This window comes from Haliotis rufescens, unplaced genomic scaffold (genome assembly GCF_023055435.1).
Source record: "Haliotis rufescens isolate VD_foot unplaced genomic scaffold, xgHalRufe1.0.p SCAF_7, whole genome shotgun sequence".
Classification (NCBI taxonomy): Eukaryota; Metazoa; Mollusca; class Gastropoda; order Lepetellida; family Haliotidae; genus Haliotis; species Haliotis rufescens.
In genome coordinates this window covers 42,751,422-42,770,937 of record NW_025964361.1, presented here as the reverse complement: position 1 = coordinate 42,770,937, position 19,516 = coordinate 42,751,422, and the positions used below count along the sequence as shown (strand labels likewise).

General features: G+C 36.4%; 1 protein-coding gene across 9 annotated transcripts in view; it reads left to right on the top strand.

Annotated features, from left to right (window-relative positions):
* The window catches only part of LOC124132669 (protocadherin-9-like), a 117,379-nt gene that overhangs the window by 83,689 nt on the left and 14,174 nt on the right, over window positions 1–19,516 (top strand). The window contains exon 1 of one of the 9 annotated variants that reach the window (XM_046496707.2): window positions 10,060–10,321. The exons of 7 other annotated variants lie outside the window; for them this stretch is intronic. The gene's annotated coding sequence lies outside the window, so the exon portion shown is untranslated. Of the gene's footprint in view, window positions 1–10,059; window positions 10,322–12,151; window positions 12,311–19,516 lie in introns of those variants that run through there. One more of the 9 variants, XM_046496704.2, reaches the window with a different exon arrangement.

Below are 19,516 nucleotides of genomic sequence, written 5' to 3'. Positions count from 1 at the left end.
TCCATGTCAGCATGAGCGTGCATAAAAGTTGTCTTTGATTTATTATGACAAAGCTAATTATGATTTCTTCTGAACTCTGCAGGTTTCTTCAAATGCCATCAAAAAGAAACTGCTGCCTAATTACATGTGCTCGTAGCTTTTGTTGGAAGCCTTCCTAATGGTCCAATCCCAAACATGAGCAAAATCGCTCTCGATTATGTGTTTTTTATGGAAAACCCTTAGAGGAAGGTATTGATTGTTTTGGACTTGGCCTTGAAAGAGCGCAAGGTGCTTCCTCGTGTTGCTTAATAATAGTGATGAACTTAATCATTACAGTGTCTCATGGGATTTGGATCTGTTGATAATTAATAAGCTGATGTTCAATGTTAACAGTGTAAGCTGTTGAAAATCTTAACTTAACATGGAAAAAAACATTTTCAAAGCAGAGTTGATTGTGCAGTTCGGACTACATGATGTGCATGTTTTTATGAATCACTATCAAATAGTGATGATACCAGGTGTTCATGAAAAGGAGAGCATATCCTGCCCCACGGGTGGCAGCAATACCATTTCAAATGTTATTGCGGGCGGTTGGGTAGGTTTTTGGTTCGCTCGCCACACTGAAGACCCGGGTTTGGTTCCCCACATGGGTTCGATGTGTGAAGCCCATTTTGGGCTTATCCTGCCCCACCAGTGGCATCCATCACAAACACATGCAAAGGCAAGTAAATTATTCACCTTAACAAAAACACGGGAACACAGGGTACATAAAAGGGGATATCATCAGACATAATTTGTGTCACTGATGCTTCAAATGTGGAGGTGTCCTCCTTGTGTCTACCATAAACCTTTTTGAAAATTTGAAAGTTTCACTGATGCCTTGAATGTTGTAACTTTGATCGAACAACTTTTGAACGAGAGTTGTATGATATTCCTTGGAATCTCTGTAGAAATAGCATGTTCAGTTGTACTTCAGAAGTTGTGAAATGTAAACACCAAAGGCTCGAGCTTCAGTAATAATGCTGGACATAAAGCTATCTCATATCTCATCAACATAATACAAGTTTTAATTTTTATGGAAGTTTTTTAGTCCAAGCTTTGATGACAAATGTATTCTAATATTAAGGAAAACAAGTTCCTATGTTGCATAGAATGAAAATGAGCTATCAAAGTCTGAGCCATTGTTTCACTTTCAGATGCTTTCAGATGTGAGGGAATCAACTGTCATGTCATTTGAAGCACACAACAAATCTTAAACGCAGACAGAACATAATGACATTTTGTAGTCACAAATATATCTCATTTCTTTTTAATCTTCTTAAAAAGGACTCTTTTGTAAAAGTGGACGACTGAAATCTCTCATGTCCATCACAGATGCCAGCCAGACAGAAGGCTCAAATGTTATGACATCACTGACAACTTCTCTCCTCCTATTACAATACCTGATCCTCTTCTAAAATCATGAGTGTGGCAGAAGTGAAAGATGTTAGAAAAATCACATATTCCTAAACACTTGATAGAAATAATCAAAGACAATGGCAGGTTTAAATCACACCTGTACAGAATCCATTGTCTACCTGTAAGCTAATCCAAGCATGAATCATTACTGTCACAGAATTACCTGTCACAGGTAAGACCTCAGGCCTAGTCTCCACAAGTAATCAGCAAGTCTAGGTTGCTCTTCTCCCCTCTTCATTATAAGTTGTTATTGAATTAAATATTTAATGGCCATTAACACAGACATAAGTCAATTTGCTCACCTGCTGACCGAGGACTTAATTGCTTAGATGACTTTATTAATGAATTACCTTGATTGCACATTGGAGTAGATAATAGTTGGAGGTTTGCAAAGGAAAAGGTCACTTGTCAGAGAATCTTGGAACTGTGTGGATCTACTGCCAGCGTTCTTGGATTTCACTTGCTGTGGAAGTTGGATATAACTGGATTGTGATTTTACACGGGTTCAAATAAACCTAGGTAATCTGATAGACACGCGCTGCAGTTCGAGAAGGTATGTCTGTAAAATTGTGGTTGTTATCAGCTAGCAAAAGGTGACAACAATGTTTTTTAACTATGTTCATATTTCATGACATTGTTCTACATTTCTGCAATATTGTAGCAATCAGTAAGTGAGATAAACTATGCTTAGTCAAGACCATACTTATTTCTAGTTTCATGGATAAAATATAAAGCGACAACACAGAGAATAACCAGTGTCGATTTTAGATTCCATAAAAAGCAAAATAGCAGTCAAAATAATGTGAATGAATCAGAGGAAATATCATTCACACCAGGTGTTCGTGAAAAAGATCAGCATGTCCTGCATTGCCGGTAGCATCTGCCACTCACTCAATTTGCATAAAAAATGTGACTTGCCCTAAATTTTGCATATGCAGAGAAAAACTGTAAATGCTGTTTCTGATTGAAAGTATGCATATTTTGAAATCTTTTGTTCTGTTATCGTATTTCTGTTATCTGTAGCCTCATAGCATACTGGCCAAGACAATCCATGAAATAGGAAAGCAAAGTGATCTGATCGTTGGTATTGAATGCAATGTAGACCTTATCCATCTTAAAAAATGAGTAAATGTAGCTTAAAGATTTTGTTTTTTAAATTTCCTTTTCACTGGTTCATTATTTATGCCCTTACTCTTACTCCATATTCTGTACTCAAAGGGGAAAACATTTGCTAGATGGAAATGTATATTTTATGTAGGTCATTGTTTTGTTTAAATATACATGTTTACTCATTTTCAGACATTGATGTCATTGTAAGTTGACAAAGATTTGTCAGTAGGTTCCTATGAATTTGTGCTTCCATTTTGTGTGAGTTTCTTCTTATCGTGTGACAGATATAGGGATTTAAGCATTGATGTTTTAGTATATATGGCAGGTTTTCTATAACTTTCAATCAACTGGATTTTCTAATTTGAATTATTTTCCATATACCTTTCCAGAGACCATATGGTCTCTGACCTTTCGTAGAGGTTCAAGATAAAAACTTGATTTACATTGGCATTGTCCGGTAGTCGTTAATGCAATATTTTAAAATCATAGTGTTAGATTAAAGAGCCTCATTCGAGTGCCTGATCCTTACATGACATCTGTATGTCTATAGTAAACTGAGAAAGTTAGGGCAATCATTGACAGGAATGCTTCCATGGGGATTCAGGTTAGAACAGGTCCCCAGCAACCTATCCTATGCTGGTCGTAAAAGGTGACCAAATCGATCGGGTGGTCAGCCTTAGTGACTTTGTAAATTGCATGTTATCATACACTGACTGCTTGAATTGTTTCTCACAAAATCAATCACTTGATTGTCTGGTTTAGGCTTGAGTCCTTACAGGCATCTGTCGTATAGCTGAATATTGCTGCATATGGCATTAAACAGCAAACACACACATTGCTCGAAATGAGTATCATCAGAAATGTGTTGTTATTAAAAAAGAGAGCGAAAAACCTTTTCTATACCCACAAGAGAATTTTCTGGTGTCATCTGGACATATTGCTGGCATATTGCTAAAACCAGCTGAATACCCTACTCACTTATCTTTATATATTGGAAACATTGCTAATTTGATTTGTGAGAGGGATTTTAGGTCCATTAGTTCCATACCTTCCATACCTTCAACTGAACCTGTGAAGATCCGGATTAGAATTGCTCTTAAGCAACCCATGCTCGACATGAGAAGAGACTAACGGGATCGGATAATCAAGGTCACTGACTTGGTTGATGCATGTCATCGTATCCCAATTGCGTAGATCAATGCTTATGATGTCAATCGCTGGATTGTCTGGTCCAGATTGGATTATTTACAGACCACCGTCATATAGCTGGAGTATTGCTGAGTGCAGCGTTAAACAACAAACAAACAAACAAACAAACAAAACCTTTAACTGAAGTAGTGATTTTGTGATGTGTTGTACTCACATGAGCAGGATGCGACATGACCAGGATGACTGTTGGCAGGGCTACTTTGTTCACATTACGAAACTTTTGTTTCCCTTTTTCGTTCTCTGTGCATCCAGTTAAAAAAAATGTTTCTAAACAAATACAGCAAGATTTTATCTTTATGTATCTAATGGACAAAAGGTATTGTAATTAACCAATGCATGTGTGGAATGAGACCCTGGACACTATTCATCTTCATGAATTCCTTCAACTTGCCGCTCAATCCCTGATGGAAAACTCCAAAGTACTGAATGTCCTCCGTACATTTTTAAATCCCTTTAAAAGTCAGATACTTTTGTATCAATTTTGTCCTACATGTAAATTTCATTAACAATTTAAACCTTAGTGTTAGATTTTTGTTTTTTCTTTTAGTTGATTGATTTGACAGTTTGGGTTTCTTTCAGAAGACAAATCCATTTCCTCTGTATAATTGAACCAGCTGAGAATAAAGTGGATAAGGTCCCTAAAAAGATTTTGAAAATTCTTTGAAGAAGTACCCAAATACGTTTTTAGTTGGTTTAGGTGCTGTGATTGTCAAAATGACATTGAAAACTTTCTTTGATTTCAGTTTAATAATTCATGAATTGAAAAAATAAAAATAAATTGAACTTATTCTGAAATTTATATCCTGAATTTTACTTATCAGCATTACAGTGCACAAGCTTGTTGAGTCATTTAGATCTGAATTATGGAGAATCAATATTTGATTTACAAAACGAGACACACCCATTGAATTGTCACCTAAACTAGCAACTGTCCTGACAAATGGGATTATAACAACAATATGTTACCAAATATAAAACCACAATAGCCTTTGATACTGTCATTTAATGGATATTGATTATGGACTTAGGGCAAAAGCAACTCTTTGTGGTTCATAGGCAATGTACAACTCAGGTGAAATAGCAACATAATATATCACATTTATGTTGATTATATCCATATATTTCATCTTCTAAACTGAATAGGTTTAAGTGAGCTAATTCCATGGCATTTTGTCGGTTATCCATTACCTTAAACTTTACAAATTGCATGTTTCCCCTTTTCTGACCTGACTTTTATTTACAATTTTGTCACCAATGTTGACAATATCAAATTGTTTAAATGGGCTGTGTGACCTCGGACATGCCAATGTGCTGTGAAGAGTTGCATCCCTTTGTCATGCCAGGATCATCAAATCATCATTCCAAAAAGTCCACAGCTTCAGACTGTATCCTTTTTCAGTGTACTTGCTGTAAAAGGCGACTAATGGGATCGGGTGGTCAGGTTGCTGACTTGGTTGATGCATGTCATCGATCTACATAAATACTTCAACACAACAGTGTTTGACTGTACCTTTGATTAACCCATGAGGACCGCCTCCGTGGTCTAGTGGTAGAGCGTCCGCCCGGAGAGTGGAAGGTCCGGGGTTCGATCCCCGACCGCGTCATACCAAAAGACGTTAAAAGATGGTACTTGTTGTTACCCTGTCTGGCGCTCGGCATTAAGGGGCTAAAACAAGGACTGGTCAGCTCGGAGTCAGTATACTGTGTCTGAGTGGGGTATTCATGTTAAACTGCGGCATGGTATCTCAGTGTGCTAGCACTATAAATCGGCATAAGTCCGGACTAGTACAAGCAGCCACACAAACACACACAAGTACATGCACATCGCTATATAAGTGCAATAATCTTGGACGCGACGTTAAACCCCATGTCACCTCACCATTAACCCATGATATTGAAGGAAGTTGACATCAAGTTCAAAAGTGTATAGGAATTGCTCAAATGTTAGTTTCCTTCAGGGTTAATAACGTCCTGTACTTGGCTCTTACCTCTATCAATGGGGCTGTCGGGTAGCCTTGTGGTTAAAGCATTCGCTCGTCATGCCGAAGACCCGGGTACGAATCCCCACATGGGTACAATGTGTGAAGCCCATTTCTGGTGTCCCCCGCCGTGATATTGCTGGAATACTTTTAAAAGCGGCGTAAAACCATACTCAATCAATCAACTTACCTCTATCAAACCATTTAGAATAGAAGCTAATCTCTTTACCAATGGTGATGTATTTGTTGTAAAAGATAGGAGCAGTGATCTTGATTTAATATGTACATAGTTCTTGCTTACTTAAATTACGTTTCAATGTCATGTAAACCTTTTATGGTTCAGTTGAGTGGATGTGAGCTTGAATGAGTCTTTCAATGTCCAATTTCTTTTGTCCATAATATATACACTCCCAAAGTCAACCTAACTTTAAGTATCAACATGCCTTAAATAGCTTGAGACTCATCTAATAACCTTGCTTGTTTTCTCTAAAATTGTCTGTATCTTTTCTTACAAGGGCCAAGAGGGGCAGTGGTTTAGCCTAGTGGTTTAAGCATTCGCTCGTCATGACGAAGACCCGAGTTCGATTCCCCACATGGGTACAATGTGTGAAGCTCATTTCTGGTGTCCCCCGCTGTGATATTGCTGGAATATTGCTAAAAAGGCGTAAAACCATACACACTCTCTCCCTTACTAGGGCCAAGCACTACCCTGGGTTTGTTATCTCATCTGTAACAGGGACTCGGAAAAAAATATCCATTACGACAAAAAGCCTGGTTGCAGATACTGCACAAAGGAAATCTTCCCTGTGTTAAGATAGTTTCTTTTCATTTGTTTTGTAACTATCTATTATTTTTTTATGACATTTTCTTGAATCTAGCCTTATCTGTTTCAGTTGTTGTAAAGGGTATGCTGCATTTCTTTTCCTATTTCAGAGTGTCGTGATCAATAGCCAAGTCAACTGTAAAGATATGACAATTATTTATTTTGAAAGATGTTTTTCTTCTTATCCTTTACACTTAGACCATCAAAAATTTATATTACGAGTTTACACATTTGACTGCAAACTTTTATAGCAATGCTTTTGCATTACATTCAAAACTAATATTGAAGAGACAATTTCTAGATCAGATGTATTGTAGAGGATTAGTCTTTCACTTATCAATTGTTTGACAAATATGTCTCAAAACTAGCAAAACTACTGCATTATTTGACTTGCCTTGGCATGTGTTTGTGATGGGTGCCATCAGTAGGGCAGGATACCTTTTCGCAAACACCATTACTATTTGATGGTGATTCATAAACACATGCTCATGATATAGTCGGACCTGCACAATCGACTCTGCATTATGCAGAGATTTCTTTTGGATATGGAAAAGATTTTGTCGCTTTATTTTCAAATGCGATACTTGTCACAATACGATATTTCAGAATAAAGCTGTATCTGTTTATACTTATGATAAGCTGATTACACAGTTATAAACTATTGCTGGTTCTGAATGATGGGTTTGAATCTCGGTTTGCCCCAATTATGTTTCTGTTCGTCAGCACCATTTCCCTTGCTTGTGGGTTTCACCAAACTGTTAAATATGAGACATGTCTCACTTTGGGCTTTCCTCCCACATAAAGCTACTGTTCAAATCCGCATTAAACTCAGGTCTCACTCATTCTTCTGAATATATTAGGAACAAATTATCTCCTTTGACAGACTTTTCCCTGTAAACTTTTCCTCATGTGGAAAGAATTCTCACTTAAATACAAAACGATATGTCAAATCTGCTTAGGTAAGCAACATTTTATCAGCATTGAGAAGGCTGAACATCTACTGACATTAAAATCCACAATAACAATAAACCCACTTGATCTATTTCCAGAGATTCATGAAGACCTAAGGATATTTTCTTCATACACCTTAAGGTATTTTTAATGGAATGGTAATCCTGAACTCACACAAACATGAGAAAATGATGCACAATTTTAAACAATCTTAGAAAAGATTGCAATTATTTGTTTAAAAGATTTCTATTAATTGGACTTAAGACAGACAGGGCTTTCTTCTCAGGTGAGGAAAACTGATCAGGAGGGTGCAAGGTTTAGAGACACTTTGTTTGGTATTGTTCTTTGAGTGTTGGGTTGGTGGATATTTAATCAAGTGTTTAAGTGATGTGGGAGGGCCATTGTTTCCTAATAGCCTAGGTCAGCATAAGAAGGAGGGGAACCTGGAGCTCCATCCATTAATGACTTTGTATGTGACTCCATAATACCCCTGCTTCTATATTGGCCGGGAGTTGCAGCCAGCATATCAGTTCCAGCCCTAATTTGCCAGACGTGAGTTTTCCAACTTGGTAAGGATAGCCACTTCCTGTATGTCAAGGAATTATGATAAATTCTATGTTTAGACACAGACATGATTCTGGCTGCCATGTCTAATCCTCATTTGGTTTCATCCCTGTAAATTTGTTGGAATTTGACAGATGGAGAGACCAGGGGCTGAATTACCTTATTTGATTTTTTTATTAGAGAGAGCAAGATTATCTTCATGTCCCTTTGCTTGGCACGTTAGACTGATTCTGTTCAGTTCAAGTGTCAAAGTGTATCTTGTTACTCTTATCTGTCAAACCCAGTGCCCAAAATCATAACTGGCGAAATTGAAAATTTAATTTGAATGAGATAAACGGAAATACAGATTCTCAACGGTGGAGTGCTTGTATTATTCATTAATGGTTGTAGATTGTCTTTTTAATAAGCTGTTTAAATAAATGATTGAACCTAAAGAGAATTGTATGAAACACAAGATAAAATGTGTTATCATATTTGAGCTTTGTGGAACAGTATTTTTTAAAGGTTATCATTTGAATTATTGATTAATGATTCAAGTCCTAGGGTCTTTTTATGTATAGAACATTTGTAAGGAAACCCAAATATCTAACTTAAATTATGTTGGTTCATATTCAACAACTTGTATGTTTATTCAGGAATGATGATATCACTTAATTCAAGAAGAATATGCTTATTTTACAATCATCAATGTGTTGCTGGATTCTAAAGTTCCTCACTTTACACCCTTTCTGTAACAGTATTGCTGCCAATGTTTCTAAAAACATCAAAAGCAATTCCATGTTGGATCATCAATGTTATATGTTCTGCCAGAATTTAATGAAATTTTGCATGCTTGGAGAACATTAAATTGTACAATTGTGTTGGCGAGATTTCCATTCTACCTTCTTTGATGTAGGCTGCCGAATACTTGATAACTTAGGCAAATTGTCAGCATCAAAGAGAGGCTGTGCTTGATCTGGATTTCCACTACAGTATTAGAACTGATTAGCAAACTGTTAATCCAGTTAGGCAGCATGTTTGGGATTAGTTGTATTCATCAATTTGTGCATCCTTACTAATTATAAAATGTAAGCTCCTTTTAGTTTGAATTTAAATGTGTTATGTGGTTCTTTTCAGACAATATCAGAAAAAGCTGTTTTAATCCATTTAGACAGCAGAATCCAGCTATTTGCATATCACTGCTAATTTATAAATGTAAGCTCTTTTGATTTGACTGTAAATTTGCAAGAGTTATGTTTCTGACATTATCAGAAAGTGTTTTGATATTTATCTGCTCCAAGAAGTCTATGTACTTAGATGCCTTTCGAGCTTTTATTCCAAGAAACTGTTCTTCAACTCCATAAATTTCCATTTCAGTTCTCGTAAACAGGGATAATGGTAAATATAATGAGTTTTAGCAGACAAATAAATTGTGGATTTTTCTCCTGCACTGAATTTTCCGGCTGAGCCATCGACTTCTTTCATCAACCAGCTTTAGTAATACCTTCACAATGAGAAATTGTGCATGCATCGCTATCTAAATATGCCATAAAGAAATATATTAAGATCCACAAAGTCAGTATGAATCAATATCCTTTTCTTTTGTTAAACGCTCTTGTTAAGACCCATGTGTTTCCTATTTGCTCATTTAAGTCCTCATAATAATGCTAACTGCGACAAGTACCACTAATTCTGAACAAGCTGTTGCACCATTGACAAATGTCACGCTTTTGTTCACAATTGAAAACATGAAAATATCAAAAAGAATAATGTTAACATCAAAGTATCCCATGGGATATTCGTATTTTGAGACAGATGCAAAGAAAATACTATGGAACCTCCGACTGTGCACGTTTGTTGGGGTTAAGTTATCAAGTTTAGTCCATTTATCAATAAAATGAAGTATTGACGAATTGGAAGCATTATGCCACATGTTGCCTCATGCATAATTACGTGAGGACAGCACGACCACAGGCTTCTGTGGAATAGCTGCATAAACATTGACAGGAGGGCTAATCCGGTTGGGAACTAATTAGGTGTTGATGTACCTGTACCTACATGTTAATCAGGGTATTCACACCTACCTGGATCATATATAGGAAATCTATGGTTACCTGTAGGTACACAGTGCCCTCGAGAAGATAGAGCCTTGTGGATCTATACTGCTTCTGTTATAGTAGTGTGTGTGTGCTAGCATAAAGTGGAGTACTTGCTCACATCTTGACGTTTGGATGAACAGAAACTGGCAATGTTAGGCTTCGGAATCAGAGTAAGTAAACACATTGTCAAAGTACTTATCTTACAACAGGGCTGTAATGAAGTGTTTAGAGGACTTTACATGATGTTTAGCCTAACTATAGAGTGTTTATTTGTGAATCAATTTTGATAAACAAGACATGCAATTGTTACAATAATTTGAGTGTGCATTTCATTTTCGTTGAACAGTGATAGATGTATGAATTTGGTTTGTTTCTAATTATGTTCCAAGTCTTCGCTCCATAGATACTAGTTACTGTTATATCCATTGTGATAAAGATCTCCTTCACCCCATAAAATCTTGTGTAAAACTTGGTTGAGATGATTTAGGTAGCGGTTGTTTACCTAATTAGGAAATTTGATTTAAATAATCCCAAAAGTTCTAAAATTTGGTACGGACTGGAATAAGTGAAACTTTTTTAATAATTTGTTTCTTTTGATACAAACATGGTAGTTGAAGAATGGTTTGCAATATTTTTAATAACAGACTAGAATTCTTTCTGTACATGAAATTTTTAGAGTATTTCAAGGATGTCAAATTGAACTAGAATACATAATTGTTGATCTGTTTGAATGCTTCTATATTGCCTCTGCAGTCACACCCACGTGTCACGGCAAATATTGTACAGGTATACACCAGTTTGAGACATATGGTTAATTGTGTATCTAATAATGGCCTTCATGGTACATGGGCAGAACGCACAATGAACTAGGTCACTTTCAATGACAATATTCCACATCTGTGCATACGGATGTAATTAAAAACTATATTCATAATATAAAATGTCTGCTAAAACATTCAATGTTGTTGCCACCATACCCCATCTTTACCATGGGAGCAGATCATGAATAGTTTGCATAAAATTGGTAAAAAGAACTCATTATTTTTTAAATGTTTATGTATCTGTTACATCTACTTTGATATAAACACATGATTTCAGCCTTTTTAAGTCTACTTTTGCAATGAAGCAGTGTTTAGAGAATAAACTGGATCTGAAGCTAAACTCAACAGTGACATTAACAATTTTAAGTTTCTCAGGTTTTCCTCCCACATTAGGCTGACACAGTGTTATAACTGGAATACTGTTAAAAGCGACATTAAACAAGTCACCCACTGTTACTCAAGTACTCTATTTAATGGGTGAGGTATTTTTTGTGCTTTTGTGAAAAAGCTGGTAATTATGTGTTCATGGTGGTTACTCCTGGAAGATGGGTCACGACTAAAAGACAGCATAGACAGATTTTTTGGACCCCATGTGACACCTATGACTCGTATTTCATAGATTGCTAGCTGATATTACTAATATATACTGTATCACCTCAAGGTGTCTAAACTTGCTGTAACATTGTAGCTTATACATATCACAAAGAAGCAAAACATTCAACACCTGTTCTGGTTATCTCAACATGTAGTTATGTCTCTTTCTGTTGAAACTTGAGTTCAATCTCCTGTACCTGTAACAGTGTAAATAAACATTATATCATGTTATGATTAATTAAATATGGGCTGTCTGTTTGTATTGGATATTATTCTATGTGTCTGTTGTTCTCTTTAGAAGTGTTCAAGGTTGTTGGGAGTATTAAGTTTCATAATGTGTGCCCATGTCATTCCAGCCATTTAGTCTAAGTGTAGGTACTAGACTCCTGTCTGTCAGTGAATATCCAATGTCACCCCTGCTCAACACTGGGGGTTTGTGTGATGTGCCTACAAGCATGTCATACAGCATTCACAGAGATGTGTGTATACAAGCGTATGTTCCAGCCTCTATCCTTTATTCACCGGATGTTATACGGATATATTGCAGGGAGGGTATAGACACTGTTACAGGCTTGTATTGACCAGCTAGCTGGTGTGTATACATGCGTATCCCCAGTAGTGTCTGGAAGGGATAGACAGACTATGGAGGGTGTGAGTCGTATTTGGGTTATATACTGTATATCATCCTTTCTGGATCCATATTGACCTCAATGGTTGAAGATAGCATCGTTCAATACTGCCAAGGTGAGCTGTTTGATGCATTGTATTTACATAATTCTTCACCTGCCATCATTTTTGAAAGTTGGGATGCCATCAGAGTCTAATGGTTGCAACAACTGTCTGTTACAATGCTCTTGTATTCTAATACTTCAATCATCAGAAGTTGCAGTTCAGCTGAATCCAAAAGGTTGTTTATACCATTAATCTTTTATCTGATCATAAAGTCCCAATTTCATCATTTATTCCATCTTGTCTGACATCATTGAGTGAGTCACATTATATCTAGATGTTAATAGTGATATGAATATTCCATGGCTCTGTCGTGACAGATGGTTGCTTATGTGGGTGATAATAGATGATGTGTTGTCACACAATGTGTACGCTAGTAAGTATGTAAGTAGCAAGTGTATGTTAATTGCCTGTAACCAGTTCTAATTTAACGATGTTGTGATTTAATTAGCCCAATATCAAGACATCAAACAAGTAAGCCAACAATGGACAGGTGGCTGCAAAACAAGACAGATGAATTTGTTTTTATAGGTCTTGTTTGTGAACAAAGGCAACCATTAAACTAGCAATGGACCCCATGGTAGGCTGATGAAAGAAGTCGAGCAAATCCATGTATTCAGGAAAGGTGAGATAAATCTCTGAATTCTATAGACAAGGTTTTTCGCCGCAACTGTTGCTCTTCTTTAGAAGTTCATTTTCATCACCTTTGAGGCTCTGTTAATCTCAAACATTGCCATCAGCAATTGCTGAGGGCACACTGCACATATAGTACTCGCACGAAACCTGGATCTTTTACAAGCCGGTGAACATTAGGTAGTATTTTGATCCACTTTGTGTGGACTTTTAGCTCATTAGAAGCTAGCAGAGCTGTTTGTAGTAGGAGTTTGTTGGTTTCATTGTACAAAAGTACATCCCTGGGGTATTTTCATCCTGTGGGTCGCAGGAATAACAGGAAATTCTATTGATGAGGATATGAAAAGTATTTGTGGAGCAGTTCATGTTTTGCTTGTTTGTTGATATTTTGCATTTATATATGTTATTTTGGTTATGGCTTATAGATCGTTATTGACTTGGATTGGTTTGAAAGCCCCTTAGCTTTTCAAAACATTGCCTTGTTTAGTTAGGCATTCAATTAAAGAATTGTGCCATGATAAGTAGTTTACAATTGTATAAAATTGTTACAATATCTTAGTATTTACAATAGTATAAATTTGTTACAATATCTTAGTATTTACAATAGTATAAATTTGTTACAATATCTTAGTATTTACAATAGTATAAAATTGTTACAATATCTTAGTATTTACAATAGTATAAATTTGTTACGACATCCTAGTATTTAGATTGTGTGTTGAAAACATTATTTGTCAACAAACAGAATACAAATCATATTTGAACTTTGAACATGTAAAAGTATATATTTGGGAATCTTATTAGTTTTCTGTAGGTAAAATGTTTTATATAAAGACCTCATAAAATGACAACCAAACTGTCTTCATTTGATGACTCTGTTAACACTTCACACCCTCTTCCTCATTTTCCTTATCCTGTTCATTAATTCACCTTTGTGAAGTCTTTAGCTCACCTGTGCTGACGAGATTTTCTCACCTGTCCATTGTTAAAGCCTACAGAGGTCCCTCTATGATATCCCTGCAGGGGTTTATAAGTAGGGAAGCTAAAAGCCTTCCAAATTAGACAACAGGTTTAGACCAGAAGAATGCTGGAGTTGTCTTTGATGTCCCTAATATGGCCATATGTCCCCTCCACTTAAAGTTCTTAACATCTTCATTAAAGGTCTTTAAAATTGATTTTCACTGATTTCTAATTGTAGTAGATACTTTGATATCCGGCTTTTAAGTCAATGCTACTTAGAGTATTTCCTGACCAGTTTTAACATGAAATGGACTGTGATTGAAGAAAGTATGATCTTTGTGAGTGTATACGGGCAAACCTCATTCTTAAGTCTTTCTCATTTGTCTGTTCTAAATATATAAAAAAATCATCCCTTAGACATATTACTTCCAGATTAAATCAATATTAACAATGGGTTATTCAAAGTAAAATAAAATGTAGGTCTGCCCCAAAAATATTCAGGAGGTAGGTACATAATGTATTTGACTTTCTTTTCTTTTTTTTGTTATGACCCTTAAAAAAGTCATAAGTGAAAGGGTGGTCAAAATTATCTGAACACTATTATTTCCCCCCCCCAAAATTATTTACCCATCCCCCCAAAATAAAAAACAACATTTTTTTTTCAAATTATTCTCGTCTGTGGCCCAGCTCTGCTTTTTACTTGACTTGAGCCTGTTAACAGAAGCTAGGGGTGCAATGCGATCCAGAGACATTGCCAAAGTACCCTGTACAGCCTGCAGGTAACCCTACCACTTGATAATGTCCGACTTCCTAGGGGTTAATCAAATGGAACCCATTATCATTATACATTTGATGTAACACTATTCGACTCTTTAGAAACGTATACCTGATCTCTTGCCAAAATTCATGAGGCACAAGCGTTGACATGTTACACAGACACCACCTTTGTGGAACAATATTATCAGTCGATTAATCTAGTTGGGGCTTTTTCAGGCGTAATTGTTGACAGTCATAAATCTAAATTGCCATATACAGTGTATGTTGAATAGACAATCATTCATGTGTGTAGTTGATAATATTTGTGAGATGTTTGAACTTGGAGGTATTTTGTGTTTCAATGAAGTGGTTTGCTGCTGCATTAAATTATGAGCTATCTCAATGCAACTGGAATCGGCCAATTGGACAAACAGCTTTAGGTTTAATTGTAACTTCAAAACTGTAAAAGTCACTACATGGGCTAAATATAATTAATTGTTAAGTATTCCAGAAGAAGCAGTTAGGCTGTTTTTGAAAGACATTCAGGTTCTAGACTGAGTGCTCACTGTTCTCTTGAACTGTTTTGAAACCAGTCAAGAGAGGTGTTAGTCTTCGTACAACCACGCAGGTGCCCTTATGTGGTGAAGAATGATCAAGTGTCCTCTGACCACAACAAATAAAGATTTGTGCTGCATTATCCCAGAAGAATTTGCCCCCAAGAATGCTTGAAGTAACCCAATACATTCAGGCAAATTTACTTTCACCCTGTCCATAGAAATACTTTCAAATCCCTAGCGCCTACTAATGTAGTCATATTGTCATTATCAGGTTTGATTTCCTTTGCAAGAGGTACTTGATATTTTCTGCTAATGGATTTAGTTCTATTCTTTCTTCTAAATGATAATGAACATCTTCGTTGTTGTTTTAAGGTTTGAGAATTGAGATTGTGTTTGTGGAGCTGGTTTCAATTAGAGAGAGATGATGTTCTTGAGAAATTTAGATACTTCAATCATTTCTAATCATTAAATGTAGATAGATTATATTGTACATTTCATTGAGGATTCTGTACTTATATTCAGAAGTAATTTAATAAAGTTCAATATTAGAAATTCATTGCTTACTTATTGCTAGATGTTATGAACAATCTTTCATTACCTTCAGTTCTTGGTGGAAACAGGGGCATCCATTTCTGTGTTGTTAACAACTAGTTAGGCTGATGGAATTTAATTTCACCATGACAAATTAAACTGATTTTATTATTTACTTGGCATCACAAAGAAAATATAGTGTTACAATTTCTCAAAGTTCTTCTCAACTTTCAACACCTTTCCAAAGACATTAATCAAATCTACCTGTCCTTGTGCAGATTATTTATCTTACCTGTGAAACTCGTTACAGGAATGTGTAGATTGTTCTTCTGCAGCATAGTACAGTGTCTGGTACGCGAGTTATGCAGGAGATAAAAACGTCACATCATTTACAGTCGAGTATGTCAACAGAATCAACAAGATAATGGTGTCCATGATATGGTGTAATGTAATAAAACTTCAAGATACCAGATACCCTTATGTAGGATACAAGGAGGCTTTAAGAGTATCTTTCTTCAAAACCTGGGGTCACAAGTCAAGTGATATTTACTAAAGATATAAAATATGCCTCGACGTTATCAGTCCTGTATTAGATTATGTTAATAGCTCCAGAAGTGTCTGATCACAATGGCCAATGCTTCTGTATTTCTACATAAATGAGACAATTTAAAACTATCCAAAAGTTATTTATATGATAGGAGTGAGGATAGTAAAAAAAATTGTACCCTCATATTTATGGTTAAAAGTATTCATGTATGATGGGGATCATTGGTGACCCAGCGATCAGAACATGCTGTGGAGAGTTATATCCCTTACCTGTAGGATCTGCAGATTGTGGGTTTGAATCCCAGATTTGCTATATGTATGGATTTAAAAAAAAGTGGTAAGCTTGTATATTCTTTGTCATTTTGGCTTTAATACCTCTGACTAACAGTGATGTAGGTGAACTACTGTTTGAAGCATATAACCTCAGGTCTTTACCTCTTAGTCATTTGTTCTACAGGATTAATGCCTCATTTTTACAACTACAATGTATATAGTGTCAGTTCATAGATAATTGAATTTGGACCAGACAAACCTGGTATGAATTGAAAAACCAGAAGTAGGTAAATTTGTATCTGAACTGAAAGCATCTTCAGTTATCCAGGGTGTTTTATCCCCATTCTATTAGGTTAAATACCCTGGACTCATTTGCAACCAAAGATACTTTTGGAGCCCAATTCAAATAACAATAATACTAAAGATAACATTCAAATCCAACTACTCTCACGAGTGAAAGAAATTCTCTGCTAGATTAGTGATAGGTGTGATGTAGATGATGACGTCACTTCTGAACGATGGTATGGTGGCGAATGCGAAATGGCGAATTTATCGAACATAAAGATCTAAAACGCTGGATAATCAAGGAGAAACCGGATTGCACTTGACAGATGTGTCCATATCCATTTTTTATTGCTACAGTTGCAGTATAATATGCAGTGTTTATGTGATTATTGTGGACATCTCACAACTATCATTTTCACACTTGGTTCCAAATGCCACAGGTGTCAAACTAAAGTGTGAACCAATACTTTTTGTTTTCAAATTCTTTAAAACTGATCCTTTAACAACTAGCTAAATCTTCTTCAGTGTTGAGAAAATGGAAGGTACAATTTATCAGGTGTTGAATACAAAGACCCCCAACCCAAAAGATCCTGGTTCCATCTACCCCATAACACTTCCATAAGTAGGTATTGTGTGGAGGTGGTCAGGGGTAAGTCAGATTTGGAGATTATGTAGATCGTTGTAAGGGGGCTGTCCCCTTTAATCACTATCTTTCCCCATCTCCATGTGGTGTACATCCCTTGCCTTAGGGGTCTCAATCAGGGAACAGACCCTGACTCAAATTAATTGAAATCATGAGATAACTTTTGTGTCTATTACTGGTTAACCTAGCCTAGGGTTAGGAAAGAGGCTGGGAGTCTAGGTTGATTGTTGTTGTGAATTTATACAGAGATGTGAGATAATTGGTGGTAGAGCCCAGTAGCTATTATGGAACTCAGGGACTGCTGTGCCCCCAGTGAAGACTGGTCAGTACCAATTTGAATGCTAACAGTGAGGGAAAATGTAACACTTTGTAGTGAAGAGTTACTCCACTCTAGTGTAAAACATTGCGGCCTGTCTTCTGAAGGGCTGATTGGGTCAATTGCCATGGTTTTACTGATCCTGTTTGCGGGAGATGGGAAAGTCGATAGTCAGTGGAGTCTTAATTAGACGATAATTACATATGAAGACACTTGGCTAATGATGCTGAAAATTGTCTCGCTTCGTCAACTGTTCACCTCAGGGAATGAACTTGAAACTGTCTCGTCTCAAGGTATTTCTTACATTAGTGTGGAAAATAAGTGCAGAATTGTGTGAAATATGTCCTGGCTTGTTGGTTTGAGTTCAAGGTCAGCTAGTTGTAGAAGATTATCAAGGCTTCATTTATATGAGGATGAGTTCCTGTTGGTAAATAGTTTCCTTAATATTAGATTACATTTTTTTGCAATTTGGGAGGAAAATAGCTGATAAACTTTAAGAGGATGTACCAGATGATTTACATAATGAGACCGCCGATGGAGCTTATTTGTAAAAAAAACTGATTGTATTTAAAGCTTCCTGCAATGTTATTTGTACAATTTGGGCAGATTTTCCAATAAAAAGGTAACCTAGTGGGTAACCCAGGTTTGATTCCCCTCATGGGTACAATGTGTAAAGCCATTTCGGAATATTACTGAAAGCGGAATAAAACCATACACAATCATAACCCTAGCCTGATACATCACTTACAAAATATATGCTGAGTTAGCATTAAACAGCAAGCAATACATTGCATTGATGACTGAATGGGAGAACTAGTGGCATATGATATGTAACTGATGACAAGATCTGTCTAGGTTTGTTACACCTGTTGTGACATAATTTTAATGGCCATGCACTATCACCTTGTGTAGCTGATGAGAAAGTAAAAACAGGTACCTGTACATCTAACTCTTATCTCCCCTTCAGCTTCCTGCATCAGGTTTCAGGTAATACCTGTCAAATTTAATCCTCTGAAAAGGTAAAATAAGCAGGCAATGTTACATGAGGGTAATTCTCCCCTTCATCAATCTTGAGGCATTAGTTCTTGACAGGTAGGAAGAACAAGGTGTATGAATTTCTCCTGATTGTCTCACAATTACCTTTTAATGCACACAAACAGGAGGGGAGACGGGGTGTCTTAACCCCAAGTGAAATGTAATGAAGGATTTTAAAGGCAGAGAAATGCTACGTTTTGTTAATGCACTTTTGATGGCTAATGTGTTTGTGAAGTTGACAATGAGATTATCGGTGACCAGTGGTTTGAATGGGCTATTGTCCAATCCTCACTGACCAGCCTATTACCATATCAATAGAGGCTTGTGCCATTCTCACTGACCAGAGGTGTGTTAAATTGACAGCCTGGGCTACCATTGGTCAGTGGGAACAGCTATAGGGAGATAACATATAGTACATGACCTTCCATGTGTTAAGTTAGTTCATAGGAGGCACTGGACTTTAAGACTCTAGCACCAATGTAACTCAGTAAGTAGACACGAAGTTTGCATCTAATACATGAATATCCATGAATAATATTTATACAATTTTGGTGTTACAACAAAGTAAATAAAATTTTAGTTCTGAATTCAGTCAGTCTTTGTATTTAAAATGATTACCCCGATAATAATATCAGGTCAGTATAAATGGATTACAAAACACATTCTGGTATGAAAACAACTTTATG